This window comes from Acanthochromis polyacanthus, chromosome 2 (genome assembly GCF_021347895.1).
Source record: "Acanthochromis polyacanthus isolate Apoly-LR-REF ecotype Palm Island chromosome 2, KAUST_Apoly_ChrSc, whole genome shotgun sequence".
Taxonomy (NCBI): domain Eukaryota; kingdom Metazoa; phylum Chordata; class Actinopteri; family Pomacentridae; genus Acanthochromis; species Acanthochromis polyacanthus.
In genome coordinates this window covers 22,050,318-22,070,337 of record NC_067114.1, presented here as the reverse complement: position 1 = coordinate 22,070,337, position 20,020 = coordinate 22,050,318, and positions in this window count along the sequence as shown.

Genomic DNA, 20,020 nt, shown 5'->3' with positions numbered 1-20,020 from the left:
AACTCCTGAGCAGTTTTTGTAGTGTGTTGGGGTGCATTGTCCTGCTAAGGGTGGCAAGGTTTCCCAGCAGAACATTTTATTATAACAAGGTGATTGATTTGATTAATTTTACTACTATTTACATTGTAGATAATCACTACATTCAAAGTCGTTGCAATTTTCCGGACTGAAAATATTTTTGACTTGACTGGATAGATATGAGCAGCAAACACGGGTGAATTAATTAATACAAGGTTAAAGAGCCCATAATATTCTTATTTACATGTCCACAGTTTTATTTTGGGTTTGCTAGAATAGGTTTGCAGGCTTTCATTTAAAAAAAAAAAACATTGTTTTTCTTACACTGTACACTGCTGCACAATATCTTTTGGCTCCTGTTTCTTTTATGCCTCGCTGCTGAAAAGCCCAGTCTGCTCTGGCTGGTCAGCTGGCCCAACAAAAATGGGGCAGCATTGGTTATATACTACAACCCCAGATTTTTGAGCACTTCCCAGAACACATACTACTATACCATTTAGTATGCCAGAAAAAGATGTTGCATATCCCAATATAAACTATGTCAAATGCAAAATACCAGGATGTCCACTACATCTGGTCATGTGTTGTAGCATACAAACCAGCATGCGCTTTTGGGATATTCTCACACACAATCCTCTGCCAAGAGCGCATACAGATGACAGCTCATTTTCCCTTACAGCGTGTACCAGATATATGAGCAAGATGGTCAGAGTGTAAGGTGCGATGTTTTGTTGAAGTACTGTGACCCATTTGTATACGCAGTGCATGTCATAGGATGCTTTCTTACACACGTGGACAAAATTGTTGGTACCCCTCAGTTAAAGAAGGAAAAACCCACAATTCTCACTGAAATCACTTGAAACTCACAAAAGTAACAATAAATAAAAATTTATTGAAAATTAAATAATCAAAATCAGCCATCACTTTTGAATTGTTGATTAACATAATTATTTAAAAAAAACAAACTAATGAAATAGGGCTGGACAAAAATGATGGTACCCATAACTTAATATTTTGTTGCACAACCTTTTGAGGCAATCACTGCAATTAAACGATTTCTGTATTTGTCAATGAGCGTTCTGCAGCTGTCAACAGGTATTTTGGCCCACTCCTCATGAGCAAACAGCTCCAGTTGTCTCAGGTTTGATGGGTGTCTTCTCCAAATGGCATGTTTCAGCTCCTTCCACATATGTTCAATGGGATTCAGATCTGGGCTCATAGAAGGCCACTTTAGAATAGTCCAACGCTTTTCTCTCAGCCATTCTTGGGTGTTTTTGGCTGTGTGTTTTGGATGGTTGTCCTGTTGGAAGACCCATGACCTGCGACTGAGACCAAGCTTTCTGACACGAGGCAGCACATTTCTCTCCAGAATGCCTTGATAGTCTTCAGATTTCATCGTACCTTGCACACTTTCAAGACACCCTGTGCCAGATGCAGCAAAGCAGCCCCAAAACATTACTGAGCCTCCTCCATGTTTCACCGCAGGGACAGTGTTCTTTTCTTCGTATGCTTGGTTTTTGAGTCTATGAACACAGAGTTGATGTGCCTTACCAAAAAGCTCCAGTTTGGTCTCATCTGTCCAAAGGACATTCTCCCAGAAGCTTTGTGGCTTGTCAATATGCATTTTTGCAAATTCCAGTCTGGCTTTTTATGAGTTTTTTTCAGCAGTGGTGTCCTCCTTGGTCGTCTCCCATGAAGTCCACTTTGGCTCAAACAACGACGAATGGTGCGATCTGACACTGATGTACCTTGGCCTTGGAGTTCACCTTTAATTTCTTTGGAGGTTGCTCTGGGCTCTTTGGATACAATTCCAACGATCCGTCTCTTCAATTTGTCATCAATTTTCCTCTTGCGGCCACGTCCAGGGAGGTTGGCTACTGTCCCGTGGGTCTTGAACTTCTGAATAATATGAGCCACTGTTGTCACAGGAACTTCAAGCTGTTTAGAGATGGTCTTATAGCCTTTACCTTTAAGATGTTTGTCTATAATTTTTTTTCGGATGTCCTGGGACAATTCTCTCCTTCGCTTTCTGTTGTCCATGTTCAGTGTGGTACACACCTTTTCACCAAACAGCAGGGTGACTACTTGTCTCCCTTTAAATAGGCAGACTGACTGATTATGAGTTTGGAAACACCTGTGATGTCAATTAAATGACACACCTGAGTTAATCATGTCACTCTGGTCAAATAGTTTTCAATCTTTTATAGAGGTACCATCATTTTTGTCCAGGCCTGTTTCATTAGTTTGTTTTTTTTAATAATTATGTTAATCAACAATTCAAAAGTAATGGCTGTTTTTGATTATTTAATTTTCAATAAATTTTTATTTATTGTTACTTTTGTGAGTTTCAAGTGATTTCAGTGAGAATTGTGGGTTTTTCCTTCTTTAACTGAGGGGTACCAACAATTTTGTCCACGTGTGTACATGCACGAAACAGATATATAATACACCAAACAAAAGGGAAAACCCTCAAAAGCATAATATAGTCTCTTTAACCTTCATAGTCTGCCTGGTTTCTTCTCTGGGGACAACATGCGGTCTGTGTGCACACCTGTTCGGGGGGTATAGGCATGAGAATATAATCCAAGTTGCATTGATTGCAGAAGTGTTCAGGATAAACCAAGTATCCAAGCATTCTGATATACACACGTGGACAAAATTGTTGGTACCCCTCAGTTAAAGAAGGAAAAACCCACAATTCTCACTGAAATCACTTGAAACTCACAAAAGTAACAATAAATAAAAATTTATTGAAAATTAAATAATCAAAATCAGCCATCACTTTTGAATTGTTGATTAACATAATTATTTAAAAAAAAACAAACTAATGAAATAGGGCTGGACAAAAATGATGGTACCCATAACTTAATATTTTGTTGCACAACCTTTTGAGGCAATCACTGCAATTAAACGATTTCTGTATTTGTCAATGAGCGTTCTGCAGCTGTCAACAGGTATTTTGGCCCACTCCTCATGAGCAAACAGCTCCAGTTGTCTCAGGTTTGATGGGTGTCTTCTCCAAATGGCATGTTTCAGCTCCTTCCACATATGTTCAATGGGATTCAGATCTGGGCTCATAGAAGGCCACTTTAGAATAGTCCAACGCTTTTCTCTCAGCCATTCTTGGGTGTTTTTGGCTGTGTGTTTTGGATCGTTGTCCTGTTGGAAGACCCATGACCTGCGACTGAGACCAAGCTTTCTGACACTAGGCAGCACATTTCTCTCCAGAATGCCTTGAGAGTCTTCAGATTTCATCGTACCTTGCACACTTTCAAGACACCCTGTGCCAGATGCAGCAAAGCAGCCCCAAAACATTACTGAGCCTCCTCCATGTTTCACCATAGGGACAGTGTTCTTTTCTTCGTATGCTTGGTTTTTGAGTCTATGAACATAGAGTTGATGTGCCTTACCAAAAAGCTCCAGTTTGGTCTCATCTGTCCAAAGGACATTCTCCCAGAAGCTTTGTGGCTTGTCAACATGCATTTTTGCAAATTCCAGTCTCACTTTTTTATGAGTTTTTTTCAGCAGTGGTGTCCTCCTTGGTCGTCTCCCATGAAGTCCACTTTGGCTCAAACAACGACGAATGGTGCGATCTGACACTGATGTACCTTGGCCTTGGAGTTCACCTTTAATTTCTTTGGAGGTTGCTCTGGGCTCTTTGGATACAATTCCAACGATCCGTCTCTTCAATTTGTCATCAATTTTCCTCTTGCGGCCACGTCCAGGGAGGTTGGCTACTGTCCCGTGGGTCTTGAACTTCTGAATAATATGAGCCACTGTTGTCACAGGAACTTCAAGCTGTTTAGAGATGGTCTTATAGCCTTTACCTTTAAGATGTTTGTCTATCATTTTTTTTCGGATGTCCTGGGACAATTCTCTCCTTCGCTTTCTGTTGTCCATGTTCAGTGTGGTACACACCTTTTCACCAAACAGCAGGGTGACTACTTGTCTCCCTTTAAATAGGCAGACTGACTGATTATGAGTTTGGAAACACCTGTGATGTCAATTAAATGACACACCTGAGTTAATCATGTCACTCTGGTCAAATAGTTTTCAATCTTTTATAGAGGTACCATCATTTTTGTCCAGGCCTGTTTCATTAGTTTGTTTTTTTAAATAATTATGTTAATCAACAATTCAAAAGTAATGGCTGTTTTTGATTATTTAATTTTCAATAAATTTTTATTTATTGTTACTTTTGTGAGTTTCAAGTGATTTCAGTGAGAATTGTGGGTTTTTCCTTCTTTAACTGAGGGGTACCAACAATTTTGTCCACGTGTGTAGGCCTATGCATCAGACTGAAAGGTATGCTAGAGATATAGTAAGCTTATTTTTCTTATTTTACCTAGGTTGAAAGTGCAGACTCTTAGCCTTAAGACTGTTTGAGGGGGTTTGAGGGGGTTAATAGGTATAACTATTAATAGATAAAACTAAGATTCAAGACAAAGATAAAGTTTTTATTTTATTTATTTATTTAACATAGTTATTTTCATGGCTTCCTTTATTTCGGTATAATTGAGCTTCTGAGAGCTGAATGGATTCAGGTAACTTTACTTAAAAAGCAGGAGTCATCAACCAATCAGAAGCGATCATTTTAAGCGTCATCACAGCCGACTGAAAACTGCTCCTTAGCATCACAACAACAACAAGATATTAGCTAAAAGCTACCACAGAGTTAACCTGTTAGCTAAGATGCACCGATGTTTTAGTATCCCTGTTTAACTTGGAGTTCTGTTAAAAAAAAATTAATTCCACGGTGACATTTCATCACTCACTGAACCTTCCTGAAGGACGGGAACTTTGCGGGTTTCGTCATCAAAAAACGTGAGTCAAACACACCCTCTGTTTATGGTTCCTGTTTTTGCCATTGGTGTTGAGTTATGGCTAACAGGCTAACAGGCTGCCATGGCTGTGCTGAATGTTACTGTCTGAGCTACATTCACGTTATGGAGGTTGTAATTGTTGTTTGTTGTACTGAGGCTGTCGGTTTGTGTTTTAAGCCTGCCAGATCATGAACTCTATGTGTAATTTCCCTCTTTACATTTGTTGTGGTTATGTTACCTGTTTAGCCATGAGCTACATTTCTGATTAGCTTGGTAGCATTAGCATAGGATTCACTGGACACTGGGAGACTTTGAGCATGAATTACTTAATTTTGGGTGTTCTGGTGATTTTTAATGCATCAGTTTGTACCTTCTCTGCTCTTGAAGTGTCTTTTGTTTATATAAAGGAAAACGCCATTCAGGCACCAGGTAACAGTTCATAATATAATGGAATATAATGCAGTGGGGCTCCGAGGCATTCTGTATTGCCTTCAAATATTTATCCTCCTGTAGATCAACTTTTCTCATTTAATATTATCCCTGCTGAGTCAGCACACACAGGCTGGATTTACTCTTCTGCTCTCTTCTGTATCTCCTGTTTAGGACAGTAGCCTCTCATAGAACCTTTTCATCAAAAGCAAAAGAAAAAAAATATTCATCTTGAATCATTCATAAAGCCCTGGACTTTAATTGTTTTGTTTTTTACTTTGAGGTTACAATGTTTCTGCACATTAACACACATCTGTTTTGGGATGATTTTCGGAGGGATGAATTCATGTGTTCAAAATAATGAAGCGGCAATATCCCCCTTGAATTATACCTTTACTCTCTGTATTTCATGACTATGTAATGAAATTAGCCTTAGAAAATACTTTGTGCCTCTGTGAAGTTGCATGTTTTATATTTATACTACAATCAGAAATATTGAGGCTGGTATGTGCTATTTTTCCATATCCCACTCATTTACAGTGAGTATTCTCTGACTGGTACATGTTTCACACCGAGACAATGGATAAGGGGTTAAGTCACACATTGCTGGTGTACTGTGTGACTTTAATGTGAACATAAACATGTCGCCTAAAAGCTACCCTGTCAAGGAAGGGTTTGATATTTTAGTTTTGTAAAATAGCCCCAGCTGTGCCCCACTTAATGCCATGTTTTTGTGAAGGACTTTGTTACTCCATGCCAGTTTTACAAGTCCTTAGCAGTTAGCTAAATGAGATTGCACCATAATTAGTTTTCTTATTTCACCTTTGCTATTTCTATCAAGACATCTCCTAATACAACACCTGACAGCACAGTTCATTGTTCACTTGTTTAAAAATCAAATATCAGTGATTTATATTTGTATTTATGTAAATGATATTTGCTTGCAGAATATATAATACAACTGTAGTTTTAAACATAGCAGCAGTCACAAATTTTCAAGGACGCAGGTTTTAAATTAGTAAATATGTACTCACAATCCTCCTGCACTATCATGGCAAGTATTTCAGTGCAAGACAATCTGCACTTCATTTTGTTTCCAGGTGGTGAAAACACTTGAATTTCTTATGTTCTGACTGATCTGCTATTTATGACATGTCCTGTTGCATTACTGTCGTAAACATTCATAATACAAATTTGGAATGAATCATAGTTTTCACAGTTGAAGTCATCCCAAGATTTGTTTGTTTTTGTTCTTAGATTAAAAAACACCCAACCATTCATCAGTCGTCAGCTTGGGAGTGGAAAACAGCCTTAATGTTAGATTATTTCTGGTTCAAATAGAATTTGTAAGTTGGTGCCTGTGACAGTGAAAAATTGTAAGGTGCAGAAAATGTAAGATGACAGGCCATAACTTAAACATTGCTTTTTGCTGTTGGAGCTTGTTACTCTCTCAAAGCGTGGGCTGAGGAGCACAAGCAACATATCAAACTTAATTACCTTTCAGGTTGCCTCATCAAGTCAGAGCTTCAATGAAGATAGATTGTTCCTATTCCTGCAGAACCTTTAAAGCCACAAACACCACATGGCTCTTTCTCTAATCTTAGCAGCCTTTTTGAATTATTCCCCCACTGCTATGATGGACCCTTAACAAGAAAATGTACTTTATTGAGTAGCATTTCATCTCCGAGTCCCATTTCTCATGTTAATATACAGATGAGACCTCTAAGTCTTAAGGTAAAGCAGCACCACAAGGTTGCAGTTTGGATTAGATCTGAGGTATAACAACGTGTTTACCATGTACTTCCATGGTAATCTTTCAGTTTTATGTCGTAAGTGCCAGTTGCTTTCCTATTTTATTGGGTATTACTTTTGTTTTATGGAGCAATTTTCACATCCTGCCCTTGATGATAGTGGCCTCACTCTCTCTTAGCACCAGCAGAGCAGGCCTACTGATGAACACACAGCACGAAGGGGTGATTATGGAGTGCTAAACTAATGATTGCCGATGAGAAGCTGTTCTCACCACAGAGTGAATTCATTTCTCTGTCACTAGGAGTTAATGACTCCTTTTAAGGAGATGAAATCTGGTCACTAGGGAAAGCTATGCTGAAAGCCTGCAGGTAGCTTATTCCATTTGTCTAAACTCCTGCTTTTTTTTTTTTTAAACACCAGTGCATATAGGCACAGTGTTCTTCAGCCCCACTGAATACGATGCACACTTTAGTGAGCATGTCAGCACAAGTCTGTAATTCTGATATCAGATCCATCATCAATACCTATATGGAAGTTTATTGAACATGTCAGGTTAAAGTGGTAGACTGGAGGGACTATTAGGCACGTCACCTGTGAATGATCATTGCAGAATCTCTGCTCACGAATCCGCTGCCTGAGATGTTTGCTGCCATGTCTAAAGGTTGTGCATGAAGCCAAACACAACCGAGGTGGGGTGATGTAGAGCAGTCTTTATGAAGCACTCAGCGATGGAGCCAGTTCACTGCCCATATATCAGGAGGTCCTTAACCTCCTGTTTGAAGCTTTTCATTATTAATGCACCACTGAAGTTTGGACTCATGTTACGGTAGAAGCTCTGATCTGCCATGGCCGATATTATGCGTCTAAACGGCAGTGCTGGAGCACATTTGCTGCATATAGTACAGGGTAAACATTTATGAATGATTTAGAAGTGCAGGGCGAATCGGTAAAGCACCGCTCTGCATCATGTTGCACCAGCTCAACAGTACTCTACACTGCGAACTCTGTATAAAACACTCTACTTTGGCAAGTTCTGAGAGCCGACTGTTGAGCTCTTGCTCCTCATCCTGTTGAAATCTTACCGTAAAGAACCCAAATGAGATGTTGTGCTATCCTCAAATATTCCTGTCTTATTTTTACATCTCTGTACGATTATATCATCTGCTCAAAATATATTGCGATGCTGTGAAAATGTTCCGCTGTAACTGTGACGTTAGTGAAGCGAGGTGGTGATGGCTGAGAGCTAGGTGATAATTATGGTGATGCACTCACTACACAGATCTCACTTCTTCTACATTTAAATGAACGGCGGCTGCACTTTCACTGTGTGCCAAATGTTCCTAAAAGGTTCTGCTCTTATTTTAACTGCTGCAAGACCCAGTAACTGGCTGACTGAGAAACAATAATTTGGCCTCACAAACTACTAATTTGACGAGAATATACTATAATGTTCACAAAATAAAACATGCTCCAGTAATATGAGTCCATGGTCACGTTTTCCATCCCACAAGTACATTAGCCACTAAAACTCGTTTTAAAAGCCAAACAATGTGGGCAGCACTTCTGAAATGTTTGATTGATCTAATCTCTAATAATTATGTTCAGACTCTGGAATGTTTTTACATTCTGGCTTCAATTTTAATGCCAGAGTGCTATTTGGGGCTGACACATCAATCAGTTGGAATTCATCTGGGTCAAGTCCTGTAGCTGTAATTTTGCTGAAGTCAACCAGTTGAAAATATATACACATTTTCAGAGGAATTATTTCATGCTCAATTTGTAAAATGTATATTTAATGGCCAAGTTCTAATTAATATAGCTTTAAGATATTTATGAAGCATCTGGACTCAGATATGCGAAAGACATGATGATTCCTCTACATTCTGTTAAATGCTAATGACAGAAGAAAGGAGTAGAATTTTGTATGACTCAATAGATTGAAGAAACTACTGACAGCTTGTGTGTGTTAAAAAAATAAAGAGGGAGAGAATAAAAATCACTCTGGGCTGTATTCACTTTAATTTCCAATTTACATTCAAAATCCAGTATGAACACAGACATCACTGACTGACTGATAAAGCTGGCTTTGCATTGCACTCTGAACAAAGAAGTTTTAATACAGACTTAGAACACATACAATTAAAAATGCAGATAAGTATTACTCGACACTGTTCTAATTATCTGTTCAAAAAAATGTGCAATTTGATAATATTTCATATTCGTCTGTTATACTCAGTTCACCACGTGTATATATGTTTGTGATCTGCTGGTATATTGATTGCCTGAATAATGGATGCTACAACTTGTACAGCTAATCTTCACCCATAATGACAGTGCCTGACATGAATCCAGCATATCATGAAATCCAGTTTCACTCCATTTTGGTTGAATTCAGATGTTGCCATTCTGTGCTGACGTCATGATGTTTCAGGGTTGTCTTGCTGAAATAATTAAACTTCCGACAATTCTTCATTCGTTAGACAGGAGGACACTCCATCATCGTCACTTTGTCACGTTGGGTAGCTGTGGTCATGGAGACCACTGATGGGTTGTTTGTCAAATCCTTAATGCTCTGATACATGGCTGTGACCATGAGTGGCACTGGACTTTCTTTCCTGAAGGATCCCGGCTAGTATTCTTATATAACTCCTGAAAGTCAAACAGATGTAGCGACACATTTGCAACATTTCATGGGTGATGAAATGCTTGGTTTGGCATGAAACATAACTTGGAAATGAAACAAGAATGACTTGAGTTGAAAAGTGGTATAGAGCTAGCATGTTCATTCTCAGAAGTACCTGCTCTCTACAGCTGCAGTATAATTTCAGTTAAATGCCCACTGCATTCCACATCTCTGTATAAATACACAGTTAACCACCACTGCTCTAACAGTTTAGTAGAATTCTGGCTTTTCTTGAACATTCACTGAATATGTAGGGTAAAGCACACTGATACTTCACTGAAATTATTTGTGAACAGACATCCAATTAAAAAGTACTTGAATAACTTACAGTAAATCTGAATTGTCTTAGTTATATTGGTGCATATATACTATAGGTCTCTCATTAAATGCACATATTACAGCAGTTATACAGGCATCTGCATAGTGCTTTCTTGGACATCTGGGGTTAGTATGGTGAGAAAATAAACTGTGGTGAGCTGTTATGCACAGTACTCAGCAGTCTGTGCAGCTCTAGCTCTGTCACTCACTATCGGCTTCCTTTCAATAAGCAAGATTTAAACAAGAAAACGGAACTGCACAGATTTGAGAGTAGAAAATGTATTTTATTTAGTATGACATGCTGAAAAGACCCCTCTGGTGAAAATCAAGTTTTGCCTTGTTAATGTGTTCATATGGTGTTTTATATATATATATATATATATATATATATATATATATATATATATATATATATATTCTAGAAGATGCATCATTAGCAAAATAAGTAGTCACTATCATGGCTGAGCATTTCCACCTTCAAACTGCAGTGTTTTTTATGTATCAAACCTGCAGGGTAGAGTCTGACATAGCAATATTCATATTTAGAATCAGTTTCTAGTTTGACCATGCATGACTTAATATCACAGTTAGCCAATTTGTAAGCTTTGGCACTTCAAACTCCCCATCAGTCAGTTGAAACTAAAAAAAAAAGCCTCTTGGATGAGAGTTGAAATGTCTTATAGACCCTAAAAGAGAAATCCTCCTGATTTCTACGAAATTCCTTGAGTTACCTAGCCTAGCCGCACTAGACAACCCACGGCAACGAATTTAATTCTCTGCCAGGGTGGGTCTAGTTACCCTCCATAAGGCTCGAGGCTGGATTCTCCTAAAACTGGCCGGACCAATCACCATGAAGTGTAGAGTCAGAAGGCGGGCGTAACTAAGTGACAACAGAGGCGTGACGATTCTGACAGAAACAACCGGCGCACAATAAACAGTTATCTTTCGACTCAGCTTTGGCCACAGCCCTTAAAGATTTGAAGCTAAAATTCAACTTGAAAGATAAACAAAGGACGGCACTGAAGTGTTTCATTGAGAAGAAAGACGTATTTGGACTTATGCCGACGGGATATGGCAAATCCTTAATATACCAGTTGGCTCCGCGGCTCCGCTGGTTGGGAAGCTAATGGGACTTAGCCACAATCCGCCGGCGCTCTAGGAACTCCGTCAGCCTATTCGTTGCGCTGATTGGTTGTATACCTACCCAATTGCTGCAGAGTGATTTGAAAGACAACCTTTTAGCCCGCCTCCCTCCCTGTCGAGCAGCCCTAGACCCTTGTGCCTTCAGAACATGGGTCTAGCGCGGCTAGGCTATGAGTTGCAATGACCTGCATGACTGAGAATCTACACAGACATATGGTCACTTTGTAGTGAGAGTAGTTTTACAGTGTTGTAGGTGAGCTGGTGTGCTTGAGCTGCTGCAAGTAACTTAGTGTTGGGTGGTGGTGTGCATTTTGATGGAAAAAAAAAACTTTAAGTGTGTAACATGGATACATGAAGATGAGATTTAATCAACGACCAGACATAAAGCACTTCATAAACACGCCTTTAGAATGTTTGAACTTTGAATTTCAAACAGCTTGTGACCAGTTAGCAATCACAGAATGCATATGCTAAACCTGATGAAAGAAAATCAAATTAGGTCATGATAGCAGAAATCACAAAGGAAAACTCATGATACCCTCTTATCTTTAAAAAGTTTACATGCAAGTAATGTCCCAAACCTGATGTTAGAAAGGGGCAGTGATTGTGGTATATGAGTGTAATATTTTGATAAAAGTGTATCAATACAAGTATATTTCACCACTGTGTTTGTTTTTATTGCCGCCTCCAGAAATACTGCCGCTGCTTTGCCACTTATGAGATGGGCCTTTCCACATTTTGGCTCGCCGCTCGCTCTCATATTTCCTTTTTATCACAGCCACAGCTTATGACCTCAGCTCTGATTTGAGCTTCAGGGAGTCTTTAAAGAAACCTCAGTAAGCATTACTCTGTGTCAGACTGCCTGTGTCCATCTGTGGTATTATTGTAAAGACGATATTTTCATGCTGAAGGATAGCTGACAGTAGTTCTCTAAAGTGTGGAAATACAATTAACACTGATCTCTTAATTACAAGGATTTCTGTCTACACCAGAGCAGGGCAGTACTGATAGGGGAAGTAATAATCATTTAAAAAACATTTAGAATTTGTACTACTTTTTTGGAAGAATTTTCACCATTGCTTTATGGAAATTAATTATGACGGTTTAAGCCTTGACTACAAAAGCAAGTTAGGTATGCGCAGGTATACTATGGATTGGACATTCACATAGTGTTTCCTTGTGTTTCCTTCATTTACTGCATGTGATCGGCTGTGTCACATGTTAGATATTTGTACTCTTTTGTCTGTCTTTACTTCCATCATATAGTGTGAAGGAGTTTCTTTTGCAAGCTTCCAAGAATAATCAGCTGGAGGTTGGACTTGTGGTTATTTTCCAGAGGCTAGTGCTAATTGATAAAGATTAAATTCAGTCGGATCAGTCATACTTGTAAGTGCAATTTAAAATGTCACTTCTCTCAAATTAGATACTGCAGATAGAGTGCATACCTACTGCTATTTCCTGGCAGTAAACTGAGTTAGGGTGCATTAAGACTGAGGATGTTAATGATTAATGCTTCATTTATTACTTTCCAGTTATCAATTAAAAATATATATTAACCGATACTGCATACAAAGAATGTCTTGCATGACTTTAAAAAATACATACAGTAGGCTGCACTATTAGGTGGAGCCTCTTTTGAGTAGTCAGCACTTGTAACTCCACCTCATTACTCAATAAGTGATGCACAAGCAGCAAACCTAGACAGCTTCGACTTCTTCCTAGAACAGCAGAGGGATGCACCGGTTTAGTTTTGCAAACTGTAGCAGTTGCTTTGATGAACACTGCAGTGAAAATTCCTCTGCCTGGTCAGGTTCGCTCACTATCTGAGACAAAATATCAGACAGTAGATAGTTAGGTAATGATTGTTAATGTGGAAACTTACCAGCTAAGGAAAATGTTAAAGATGTCCAGTCCTCATTTGTTTGACTGGAGCCTGTTAGTGCAGTAGGGATGCCAGCACTGGATTCACTGTCATCTGGCAAAGTCCTGCATTGCTCGATCAAATATATGTAAGCCAATGAATTTGTAAATAGAATGCAATTGTTGTAGCAAAAGATAAACTAGGTGTTGTGATCCCCTCTGCCCATGAATATTACAAACTATTGTGCAGTGTTTGACAAGCCACTGGTCTGTTGTTCAACAACATTAGCTTAACCTTTGTACATTACAAAACATGCACCTATCAGTGTAGTTCTCTGTGCTGTTTAAGACAGGATGGTTTTTGGTCTGAATCCTCACATAATCATCTAAAATTCACTTACACATGCCAGCTGTGAAGATCACTTAATGTTTTCTTTGCCTTTTTGTCTGCAGTTACATGGTTAGTTGGGTAAAGAAGACAATGTAAGAAAGCATTTCATGTGATTTTGGAGATGTCTACATGGCTGTGCCTTCACGAATTACAGCCATTAAAAAATAGTACAGACTTTGTGTGTGCACATGCAGAGTAGCCTGCTGATCCAGACCAAGCAGATGGGTACTTAAAAGCGAGGGAAAAAGTGGATCTAAAGTTTTGTACTTGTGAGCTCACTTTATCTTGCAGTCATGTCTTTTCTCTTTTGCCTCGTTTTGCATTGTGCACAGTACCAGTCACAAGTTTAGACACTCCTACTGTTTTCTACGTCTCTGCCTACTACACTGTTGAATAATACTGTATACTGTGAAATAACTTATGTGGGGTTATGTAGTAAACCAAAAAAGGTGTATTTTTGACTCCTTGGGGTCACTGTTGTTTGAATTTGTTGCCTCAGCCTCAAAAAGTTTTCTCCACAGATGAGCTTTATTAAAAGTTAAATGGTGGAATTGTTCACCTTCTTAAAGTGTTTGAAACTGTCCGTTGTGTTGTGCTGAAGTAGTCCACAAATAGTCCTATTTAACTACTGTAGTAAGCCATATTATAGCATTTACCCTCTGATTAAGCAAATAGAAACAACAGTCATCATTACTTTGAGATGTGAAGGTCAGTCAATCTCGCAAATTTCAAGAACACTTGTCAAGTGCAGTTACACTAAAGGAAAGTAAGATCTGCAGTTTCTTCTGTTGCACGTGATAAATTTGTCAGGGTTATCTGCCTCAGAAATAAACAATTAATGTTACCTCAGATTAGAGCTGACAGCTGATGGCGCTTCCCAGATCAAGTAGCTGACACAACTCAGCATCAGGTGTTGGGAGAAGACTCGGTGAGTCAAGCATTATGACTAAACTACTGCAACGACACCACTACTGAGGGTGACCGAGAAAAAGAAAACTACTTGGACCAAGAAGCACCTGAGTTTTTCAACATTATAATGACTCAAAACACACCTCAAGGCTCTTAAGGATCATTGAATCAGAGTGATGGAGTGCTGCATCGGATAACATGGCCTCCACAGTGAACACAACTGAGCTGGTTAGGGGTGAGCTAGAGCACAAAGTGAAGGAAAAGCAGAAAACAAGCGCTCAGCATGTGTGGGAATTACTCCAAGACTGTTGGAAAATCTCGGGTCAAGCTAGTTGAGAAAATTAAGTTTTCAAAGCAGTTATCCAAGCAAAAGATGGCTGCTTTGAAGTATCTGAAATTCAAGTTTGCTTGGTTTACACTGCAGTAACTTGACAAATAAAAAGCAGCATTTCGTAATTTGGATGTCATTGGTATTGTCCACTGACACTTTTGACTCACATTGTAAATGTTTAAACTTTGACAATGAACTGTATTTTAAAAGGAGGATCATACAGTCAGGTTGGACAATCATTAGTCATTTCTTTATGTATATATTAACATCGAAACACTACTAGTTGTTTTGTGATTCAGTGTGCATTCTAATAGAATGAAATTAGAACTTTTGAGTTTTGACCAAGGTTAAAAGTCAGTAATCTTAAAATTTTAATATTATACTTTATTTTATAAGCCATTATGTGTATAAAGGCATCCAGTGGTATAATGGTCCCTGAGTTTAGGGTTGAACCTCCCTCTGTTGGTAAATGTTTGATAATCTGATCAAATGCTTACTATATGAATTCTTTGTGCTCCTAATCCATAATTCATACATTCCATGCTGTACTATATGCTCTGAGAGATGTGTCCACACTCATTAGAGTGAAAAGCAACTCTCCTCTCAGATCATAAAGAGGCAACTGATACTCTGATCCCAAAACAGAGGACCAAGATATGATACATTATTTAAGAGTATCGATCCCTTTTATCAAATCGATGAGATGGGAAGATAAAAAAAAAAATAGAAGCTCGTATGAAAGTCACGCTTGGCTCACGGCCCTTTCTGTTTGAAGTGTTTCAGCCTTTAGAGAGAACATAAGCAGATCAAAGAGTAACCGGAGCTGCTAAGATAGAGGGGAAGGTATGTGTGGATGAATGGAGGAATTTGTCCAAAAGGGAATAGCCTTGGTCCATATTCCAATGCTCGGGGGGAGATTTGTGTGCAGACATGATTACTTTTTGGCACTTTAATGGACTGTTTTGTTGTGACCAAACTGTGAAGTTTGAAAGGGCAAATTAGTTCTTGTCACCAGCCAGTTTTTTTGTGTGTTTACAGCAGCTTGTAGTGCTCGTTGGGTGAAAGGTGCTGACCATTCCCATGACCCAAAGTAGAAACGTATCTGCAAAAATTTATATTTAAGGAATAGGGGATAAATTTTAAAGGTGATTCCCCCCCACCCCCCCCACCCCAAACCACCCCCCCAAAGTAAACTTAAGGCAAGTGATTTTTGCTGGCATGTAGGTCAGACTGAGCTGCTACAGTGTCACATGTAAGTCTTTGCTGGGAATCTAATGTGAAGACTAACCACATCAAGCTGTTTTGAAATAAAAATACTTCAAAACTACTTGTAGAAAACAGTCTTCTTCTTAAACACAAATAAGTTGTCTTTGCAGAATCAAGGGCAGTGATGGCCAATCTTTCGCAAGTCATAGTCATAGTTATAGTCTATTTTTTGCTAAATGTTATACAAAAACTAAAAGACTTATTTAGTAGGAACAGGGCCTTTCCTTGTGGAGTTTGTTCTCTGGTTTTCCTGTGGAAGCTTTGTTTTCTCCTTCCATCAAAAACAAGCTAAGTTCATTCAGTGAAAGTACCCTTAACTAAAGCACTGGCTTAGAGCTGGAGTTAGTCCCCAGCTGCTGCAGTGGCTGCTCTTAGATACTTAGCATGGGTTAAATGCATAGAATGAATTTCCCTGAGGGGATCAATGAAGGCTTGCTTAATGTAAAATTTGAAAAGTTTGTTCTTTTTGGTCTCCTACTGTATGCTATTGCCTTGTACTTGCACATAATGTCACATTACTAAGTGTTTGCGGATGCTGTTCTGCTTTGTATTGTAGCAGAGCAGCTTCATCGGTTGTGTGCATCTGTTCACCAGAAACCTGTGATGCCGCCTTAGACATGAACAGTAATTATATTAATGTTGATAAAGGTACAGGCAGAAATGTGTTCATTGCATTGGTCTAGACTTTTAACCATTGTACCTTTTTAATGTGCTTATTTAACTATATTCATTGGAACAGAGGCTGCATATGAGATTCAGTTACACACAAATTCTCACATAGTTTTCTTTTTCTAATGTAATCAAGCACCCATTTTCATAAGAGACAGTAATAATTTATTTCTGCTTCTAATAGCCTATACATCACTGGCAGGGTGTATATTTCATTTTCCTGAAGCATGAAGGCGAATAGAAATTTTAATGATTTGCCCTTGCTAGCATAATTTTAATTATGGATTTTCCTCTACATGATCGATTTGGAGAAAGCCATAGTAATACAAGTTGTACATTCTACTGTATTAAATATTTGATAGCCATTAAATTTTTATGATTAATGTTCTGGTAAAGAATCAGTTTCTCTAAGCCCCTTGGTTTTATTGCAGACTAAATTAGGGGTTTTACTCCCTAGCAAGAGATATAGCCATATATTGCACCAAAGCTTTGCCTGTCATGAGAAATGGAGCAATTTGGTATTGATTATAAGGGAATTTTAAACTCTGAGAAATGGTCCTCAAAAGGGAGATTTTAAAGATGTTCTATGTTTCATATCCCATGGAATTAGATTTCACAGTGCACTGTGTCATTGTTCGGTTCTTTATTTTATGCAACTGTGTATATTGATGCTTATTTTAAAGTTGAGTATCACAGACACTGTGTTTTCAGTTCACACATTCTTACAAGACATTATCTTTCAGGTCATTACAACTTTATGCAACATGTAAATCATACACATACTGCAAGTTGCCTTTTATCCTGCAGTCACAAATGTGCGCTTAGTACAGTGCTTTAGAAAGACCTAAAGACTAAAAATTGAACTGTAATTTTGAAGTTCTTTATGGAAATATGAATAATAATAATAATAATACTAATGCTATTGCTATGGCAAAGACTATCACCTTACGCCTTTGAACATTACCATTACTTAATAGTGCATATCCTGACTACAGCATAGCGTATCTATTGTGTACTCAATGAACATTGATGTCTTTTTTCCCATTTAGTTGACATAGTGGTGATAATGTGCTTAATGCGATTTGAGATCTGTCTTTTATGATTTTAAGCCTGCCATGCCGTTTGTTTTCCACTAGGAAACAGAAAAAAAACCATAAGCTATGCTAACTACCTTAAACTTTACAAGGGAAAACTTGCTATACATAACTAAATTTGCTAAGCTATCTCTAACAGGCGATGTTACAAGAATGAACTTTTTGTTCCAGTTACACCTGCTGAGTCAATGTCATTGGCTTAAGCTTGAGCTGAGGGAAATTAAATTCTGACAGACTGCTAGGCACATTTGCAGATCTCAGGCACCTAAGGAGGGCAGCAAAAGTCGTATGAACAAAGACTACCAATTCAGAGGCATACCTGATGTGGAAAGGAAGAATTAAAGGCTATAGACTAAATAAAACAGTTCATGCTGCAGCTCAGAGTTTGGCTCATTGTACCCATGGCAACATTATATTTTCTGTTTCTTGTAAAACTTTGAATCTGTTCACAGCAGATTTTTAAGGTGCAGTTTTCCAAAATGCTAATTACAAAATCTTTTCTTATAACTATGAAATAGGAAGTGATAACTATGAAAGGGAACTTAATGTTTTTTAATGCAATACTCATCCAGGACAATAATATCCCTCTGCGGTGCTAGAAAATGGCGAGACTGTTTTAGTCTGTGTCTGTGTCCCAGTGACTTAAATTAGCATCAGATTACTGTAGGGACTGTTAAATCACATATTTATTCAATGTTTGGTGCAGTTTAGTAATAGGTCAGGTAAAATCTAAAAAATATATGTGCAATTATTGGCTTTTATTTAAATGCTAACCGCAAGTGATAGCATCTCTGCAACAGTTTTGCCTACACTTTGACTTTCTGCAGCTTCATTCCATTTGGGGAATGTGTTGCTGTTACAAAGTCCAGATACCTTAGACTCAGAATTCCACATTTTAGGGTGATTTGGTTGATTTTCCAACTTCACTGCTTGTATTTATGGTCTGAGTGATATCATGTAAATGGAGCAGCAAGTGTTTGTCCATTGAGATCAAAGGATGCCCAGGCATGCAGATATTGCACCTATCATCTAACCTGAAATGACACTGTTAGCCTGAACAAAAATTTACAACTACTGTACAAAGCTAAACATTACCATTATAGACAAATAAATACAACAATTAAAAAAAAACATCTATATAGCAATGTAATGATTATACTATAGGCCTAACTACCTTTTCCTGTCCAATACCTTGTATGTATGACTCACAAGGCCTTTCCATCATCAGTCCAAGATGGTCCCTAAGGTCTATGTTACCCTGTTTTCATACTATTCTCTGCAGAATGTATGTATGGCAAATGTTTAAGCATCACCATAGAGATAATAATGTAATAAAACAAGCTTGAGTCACCCCAGCTTCAAATCATATTTCATCTACTGAGCAGACACAGTGCTGCATATAGTCCAATCCTTAACCAAGTATCCTGATTGTGTATCTGATCGGAGAGGACCGCAGCGCTGTCCTATCTCTGAACACGGAGGTGTTGGAGGGCAACGCTGTGCCTGAGGAGATATGGGAAGAGGCATCAACAGGAGAATAATGAGCCACCAAGCCTTAATACCAGAGTTTTGTAAATCCTAATGATTCTGGTTTCAATTTAAAGGAGAAAGGCCCACTTGAAGCCAATTTTCATTTCCCACTATGGAATAGTGTGAATCTCATCTCCTAAAAGAATCACAGGTATCACACTCTCCACTGATCTCCTTACACACCTCCTCTACCAATCAATCACATGCTGCGCCAAAAAGCACCTACATTATATTCAGTGGAGGGGGTATTATTGCCTACAGGTTCAGGCCTGGTTATTACTTGTTTTTTTTTTCTTCTTTAAGAAAGAAAAAGCTAATAACCTATTTTGCTGATAAAATCAGATTTGCGACATTTGTTTGATGTGTAGACCCTAATGTCATACTGCACAATTTGCATGTTCAGTCAGGCACAGTTCGGTTTCATGACAGCTGAGAAAGTAAGAAGATTCTACACAGCTCTATTCATCAACCACTGTCACATATGGGTAATGTAATAAAAGCATTGTTCTTAAATTCACCTTTGAAGTCTTCACATCTTTGTCCTCAGTAGCTGTCTCACTTATGTAACTGTTCTGCTGGGAGTAGTTTTGGCACGATGGTCTCATTTTGGGATTGCTGCAACACATTTGACGTGGAGGTATAATTCTCAATGTCACTGAGTTCTCAGTGTTCTGACGAACGCAGGCAGCAGAGCAAAAATACGCTTTTCTCTCCTCTGATGCCTTCCTTCCTTGTTGATCTTGGATCTTGCTGCAGACAGGCCACAGCAAAAGGTTTAGTCTTCTCAATCACAGCTCTCAATCT